Below are 7,359 nucleotides of genomic sequence, written 5' to 3'. Positions count from 1 at the left end.
CCCCGTATTCCGCCCTGTATTTTTAAAAATTAAAACCCCGGGAAAATTAAACCATAGTTCATCTTCATTGATCATACACTGGATCATACATATACATAGCGATCTACTGCGATCCTAGCTACTCGAGGATGATGAATGGCACGAAAGGCCCCCTGGCGGCAGCCTCCTCCTCCGCCCTGGCGGCAGCCTCCTTCGCCTGGAATTCCGCCACGGCGGCGATGGCCGCCGCCTCCTCCTCTGCCTCCGCCCGAGCTTTCTCGGCGGCATCCGCCTCGGATTCGGCCACCGCACGCCGGATGGCCGCCTCCTCCTCCGCCGCCTCCTCTTCCTCCGCGCCGCCTCCTCTTCCTCCGCGCCGCCTCCGCTTCCTCCGCCGATGGTGCTGCCGATGGTCGCCCTCCATGCCGCCTTCGCCGCGCGGTCGCGCTGCCACTCGGCGAGCCACTTCTCGAAGGCTTCGCCGCTCATCGGCTTGAGCGGCGGATCTTGCCGGTACCACCGCCCACCCGCGGCGTACTCCCGGAGCGGATCCGGCACGTAGAGCGCGCCGGCGTACTGGCACGCCGCACGGCGGCTCCCCGCGGCGGAGCGCTTGCACTTGAGCCTCCAGGCTTCCTCCACGGTGTCCGGCGAGCGGGGTCGCTTCGATCCGCTCGCCGGCGAGGCCCTACTACGGCGGCGGGAGTCCATGCAGGTGGCGGCGGGTGGAATGCGGCGCGGGGGAGGGAGGAATTGCTCGCCGGAGCAGGGTGGAGGCGGCGGCGGCGCACGGCGGAGCTAGGGTTGCGAGTGAGGGGTTAACCCCTCACTCGCACCTGCGCCCGGTATAAGTAGGGGGCGGAGGGGCCGATTTCCTGGGCCCCGTATTCCGCCGAAACGGGGCGGCCCGAATACGGGGCCTGCTAGACGGCCCAAACCGCGCCTGCCCCGTATCTCGCCGGAATTTTACGGGTGGGCGGGTTATAAGGGGCCTGTTAGACATGCTCTTAGTAAGGCGATCAGACACAGCTAGGTCCAGTATCTGCCATCCGAGGCCTAGCATAGCCCTCTTAGTAAAACCTTTCTGCATGGTTTTATAAAAAGGGGTAGATTGTATCCAATAGAAAATACCCGGAAAGCGTGGAAATAAAAAAGAGTATCAATAGAACCTGTTTGCATCAGTCTTATACGTGATACCGGTTAGTAGGTAGCTTAACTAGAATTATGCCACAGTTACCCATGACACTTCAACGACACTCACTCTAGATGAATACAGATTTAATAATAGATTGTGTGTACTACGTAAGATGGTGAGAGGAAGCCCATTCAATCCTGTCCACAGAACTAGCTTAGCTTAGACTTGGCATACACATTTTTCCTTCCAAGATTAAGAAATTACGTCAATGACAACGACCTTAACTACTCCAAAATGTCCACACCAATATGAATGGTTCACCTAATTGAAGTAAATAGAGACATGCATGCAACGTACTTGGATCCCTGGATGCATCCATTTGTCCCATTATTACCTCGATCAAAATGTATCGAGCGTGGTTGAGAAGTGGAATGTACGGTCTCAACATCTGGAGTTGAACTTTTCGTGAACTCGAATTCATGTTCTTACGTAGTGCGTAACACTTTCTTTAGGAAAAAGAAAAGGTTCATCCACCAAATTCTTGAAAAAAGCCTGAACTCACATCTAATGATACAAAAATCTTGCGCGTTAACCACCAAATCTAACCGCGTGATCTAATTTGTGGCTGGCAGTGCTCGAGCGGCTCACAGCACTTAGAACAGGCTTTACTAATTAATTCTGTCACTGTCTTATCACGTAGGTTTTGGAGTAATCTTTTTCCTCTTCTGCGAAAGGTTTTGGGGGTAACCTAGGCGCGAATGTGCTCTGGATCACAAATCTTGTTCCATGTAATGATTAAAGCTGGGTCTGATAGCAACTTGCAATCGATTGGACGAATCAATGTACCAAATCCTAAGATATTGCAAGGACACTTCTACTATAGAGCCCTGAGAAAACGTGCACTACTATAAGAGCAATTCCAATAGTATAGCTAGTTATTGACTATAAGCAAGATGTCATGTCATCTATAGTTAACATGTAGCCAACAAGTACAATAGTTGGCTATAAGAATGTACTACTTTTTTAATAGATGACCCACTTTTCATTCACACACCTTACCTAGGAGCACATTGCTAGAGCTAGCTCTTGCATAAGAACCCACTTACATTCTCTCTTATCTTCTCTCTCTTCCAATTAGGCGCAAATATGTTATTGTAATCTTTGTAGCGAACTGACTAGGCCTTATTGTACTTACTCTAAAGACCTTCGCCGAGAGTTGTTATTGTTAGATGCAATTCGTATCCGTATAGGTATGGTATAGTATATCAACATATACGGACTCTTTCCTGTATAACAGGTTTTTTCCTGTCCTTAACACGTACCCGAACGCGTGAACCGGGGTATCGTTTCCCTCTCCAACCCCACGATCGACAGTTATAACAGTCACTTCATCAACACTCTTTTTACAATTACATCAGGAGTACTTCTGTTTAGAATCGTCAGAGACGAGTAGACAGTTCTCTCCAAGTGCCGTCAATGTTTAATGACTCATGATAGACTCACAGACGGAAACCTGGGTAAGAAACTAAGAACTGTCTGATATAACTTCATGCATGGATGGTTCTTATTTATAATCATCGAAGCTTATGACTGCAAGCAGAAAGGTTTCACTCAAACCGTCTACGGAAGTAAACATTTGGTTGGCCCAGATCTACTTGTCTCCTATATTAACATCCAAAGATATGTGGAACTCCGACATTTCATCCATGCCTTCTATCCTCCACCATAATGGCGTCCGACTCGATCACGCGACATGCCATCATCACCTTGAACTCAGATTAGGCGCCATCGATCTATTGTCTTTTCTCGTTGTTACAAAAAAAAAATTCATTTCATAAACGGTTGTGTGCATCTTAGGTATGCAGAGGCTGAGTGTAATGTTTGATACTTCGAGTAATAAAGCAACCTTTATCGAAAACAAAGATTTTTTCAAGAACACACATGAGAATTACGTGTCTTCATCATTAAGATAGAAAGAAGGTCCAATTACAAGAACTAGCGGAGAGCGCCGATCACATGCCAAAGGACTCCCATCTAACGTATGTGCAGCGGCCACTTGTCACAATCCTAACCCTACCGCCTCCGCGCGGTGACCGCCGCGCCGGGGCGCCCACTCCTTCCTTCCCTCGGCCTCCTCAGCATCTCCAACCCTCCCGCTGCCATCGCCCTCGGCGTCACCGGGCAAAGCCCGTGCGGCGCGGAGGCGGCGGCGATTTTCCTCGGCTAGGAGATCGGGGGCGCGGCGGCGACTCGTCCCCCCGTTTCTAGTGGCGGTGGAGGAGGGTGGCGGCAACTGATACGTCTCCAACCTATCTATAATTTCTGATGTTCCATCCTAGTTTTATGACAATACCTACATGTTTTGCTCACACTTTATAATGATTTCATGAATTTTCCGGAACTAACCTATTACCAAGATGCCACAGTGCCAGTTCCTGTTTTCTGCTGTTTTTGGTTCCAGAAAGGCTGTTCGGGCAATATTCTCAGAATTCGACGAAACAAAGACCAAACATCATATTTCACCGAGACGGACCAGAACACCGAAGGAGAGTCGGAGGGGAGGCCTACGGCTCCCAGACCACAGGGCGGCGCGGCCTGGAAGGGGGGCGCGCCAGCCTATGGTGTGGGCCCCCCAGGCACCTCCTTGCGCCGCCTCTTCGCCTATATAACCCCTCGCGACGTAAAAACCCTATACCAATTGACGAAACTCCAGAAAGACTCCAGAAGCGCCGCCGCCATCGCGAAACTCCAATACGGGGGACAGAATCTCTGTTCCGGCACGCCGCCGGGAGGGAAGTGCCCCCGGAAGCCATCTCCATCGACGCCACCGCCTCGATCATGCTCCGTGAGTAGTTCCCCCATGGACTACGGGTTCTAGCTGTAGCTAGTTGGTACTCTCTCTCCCATGTACTTCAATACAATGATCTCATGAGCTGCCTTACATGATTGAGATTCGTCTGATATAATCGGTGTTGTGTTTGTTGGGATCCGATGAATTGTTACATTATGATCAGTCTATCTATATAAGTTTGTGAAGTTATTGTTGCTGCAATCTTGTTGTGTTTAATGCTTATCACTAGTGCACGAGTGGCATGATCTTAGATTTAAGCTCTATACTTATTGCTTAGATTGTATCTACAAGTTGTTTGCACATGTCTATGTCCGGAACCCGAGGCCCCAGAGTGACAGCAACTGGGATAACTAGAGGGAAGGCGTAGGTATGAGGATCACATGTTTTCACCAAGTGTTAATGCTTTGCTCCGGTGCTCTATTAAAAGGAGTACCTTAATTGCCAGTAGATTTCCTTGAGGCCCGGCTGCCACCGGCTGGTAGGACAAAAGATGTTATGCAAGTTTCTCATTGTGAGCACGTATGACTATATATGGAAAGCATGCTTACATGATTAATAATCTTGATGTTCTGTCTTAATGCTATTTCAATCCTATCAATTGCCCAACTGTAATTTGTTCACCCAACACTTGTCATTGTTATTGGAGAGTTACCAGTAGTGTAGATAGCTGGGAACCCCGGTCCATCTCTCATCATCATATACTCGTTCCTATATGACATTGGAAGTAGTATCAACTATTTTCTGGAGCCATTGCTTCTGTGTTACTATTACTGCTGCTGTGTTACTGTTACTATTGCTCTCATATTACTGCTGCTTTCACATCACCCCTGTTACTAGTGCTTTTCCAGGTGCAGCTGAATTGACAACTCGGTTGTTAAGGCTTATAAGTATTCTTTACCTCCCCTTGTGCCGAATCAATAAATTTGGGTTTTACTTCCCTCGAAGACTGTTGCGATCCCCTATACTTGTGGGTTATCAAGACTATTTTCTGGCGCCGTTGCCGGGGAGGTATAGCTCTACTCATAAGTTCACTTGGGGAGTACACTCTACCTCTCTCTCTGTTTTTGTTCTATTTTATTTTGTTTTGCTTAGTTTACTTTTGTTTAGTTTATTTGTGGTTAGTTTATTTATGTCTAGTATTATTTTGCTTAGTTTACTTTTGTCTAGTTTGTTTTGTCTTGTTTTATTTCCTTATATACCAGAAAATCCATAAAAATTTGAAAAACCGAAAAATTAAAAATTGTTGTTATGGGAGAACCCACAACCTATTTGGAGCTTATAGAATTATAATAATTATAGAGAATCAAGAACGGGTAAAATCATGAGTGTTGTGATAGAAAATTGAATACAATTGCTAAAATTTTGCTTAAACGCCATGATATAAACTGTTGCTTTAAACAGGATACTAAACATCTTAAATTTCAATGTGGCTTTAGTGAGGAAGTTTTAATTAAGAACTATAATTGGAATAGCTATATTCATTTTGGGTTCGAAGAGGTAGAACAATTTGTTTTGTTTATGGGAGCCTCTGAGATAGAATCCTTGATGTCTAAAAATTATGAAACTTGTGCTGTTTGTAAGGACCTTAAAGATTATGTCTCTTCTATCCTTAATTTTTGCATAGAAAGTTACAGCGTTAATCCTTATATTATTGATTATAAAGAGAGACTCATTAATGCACAAGAATGCACTCACAATTTGCAGGAACCAGTGGAAGAAGAAATTGATGAACCTGAAAGCTCATTGGATGAAAAAGAGGAGGAAATTGATGAACCTGAAAGCTCATTGGATGAAAAAGAAGAGGAGAGTGATGAACAAAAGGAGGAAGAATGGATTAGCTACCCATGCCAACCTTCTAATGAGAGTAACTCTTTATCTCTTACACTATTTGATTGTCCTCCATGCTTACCAAAGGAGGATGAATGGTATGTTCCTGTGGATTCTCTTGAAATATTCCCTATGAGTAAAACTTGTGAGAATAATTATGCTACTCTTATCTATGATAATCCATGCTGTTTTGATAAATCTTATGATAATACTTTGTTTGTGCCTAATATCGAAATGCATGGTACTAAAGAGTTTTGTTTAGCAAATGTTTATGATAAATCTCTAGATGATGGTCCTATGTTATTTGATAATATTAATTGTACTACTAATGAAAATGGGATTTGAGAGGTCTTGACTTTATCTAGGAGTCCCATATCTTCTGAGATTGATCAATCATCTTGTTATATTATTGATAAAAGTGGGTCTGAAAGTTTTAATCCCACTTTTTTGAGCTTGATAAAAATTATGTGTTTGTAAATCATGAAAAACATGCTTTATGTGATAGTTATATTGTTGAGTTTATTCATGAAGCTACTGAAAATTATTATGAGAGAGGAAAATATGGTTGTAGAAATTTTCATGGTACTAAAACACCTCTCTATATGCTGAAACTTTTGAAGTTACTCTTGTTTTATCTTCCTATGCTTGTCACTTTGTTCTTCATGAATTTATTTGTGTACAAGATTCCTATGCATAGGAAGTGGGTTAGACTTAAATGTGTTTTGAACTTGCTTTTTGATGCTCTCCTTTGCTTCAACTCTTATTTCTTGCGAGTGCATCATTAAAACTGCTGAGCCCATCTTAATAGCTATAAAGAAAGCACTTCTTGGGAGATAACCCATGTTTTTATTTTGCTACTGTTTTGTTGTGTCTTGGAAGTTGTTACTACTATAGAAACCTCTCCTTATCTTTATTTTATTGCAATGTTGTGCCAAGTAAAGTCTCTAATAGAAGGTTGATACTAGATTTGGATTTCTGCGCAGAAACAGATTTTTAGCTGTCACGAATTTGAGTAGGTCTCTCTGTAGGAAACTCAGAAAAATCTGCCAATTTTCATGCGTGTTCCTCAGATATGTATGCAACTTTCATTTGTTTTGAGTTTTCTGATTTGAGCAACGGAAGTACCTCTAAAAAATTTGTCTTTACTGGCTGTTCTGTTTTGACAGATTATGTCTCTGTTTTTTGCATTGTCTCTTGTGGACTTTAACTGAGGCATTCTAGACGTGGAGAGCTGTAGCTAATGTTTTATTGAGTTCTTGCAATGTGTCACTACATGACTAAATTGGATTAAAGTTTTTTGAGTACTAACTCCTCTAATGAAGTTTATGAGAAGTTTGGTGTGAAAGAAGTTTTCAAGGGTCAAGAGAGGGGGATGATATATGATTAAGAAGAGTGAAAAGTCTAAGCTTGGGGATGCCCCCGTGGTTCATCCCTGCATATTTCAAGAAGACTCAAGCGTCTAAGCTTGGGGATGCCCAAGGCATCCCCTTCTTCATCAACAACTTATCAGGTCACCTCTAGTGAAACTATATTTTTATTCGGTCACATCTTATGTGCTTTACTTGGA

This window comes from Lolium perenne, chromosome 1 (genome assembly GCF_019359855.2).
Source record: "Lolium perenne isolate Kyuss_39 chromosome 1, Kyuss_2.0, whole genome shotgun sequence".
Taxonomy (NCBI): domain Eukaryota; kingdom Viridiplantae; phylum Streptophyta; class Magnoliopsida; order Poales; family Poaceae; genus Lolium; species Lolium perenne.
Note: the sequence above shows the minus strand (reverse complement) of the source record.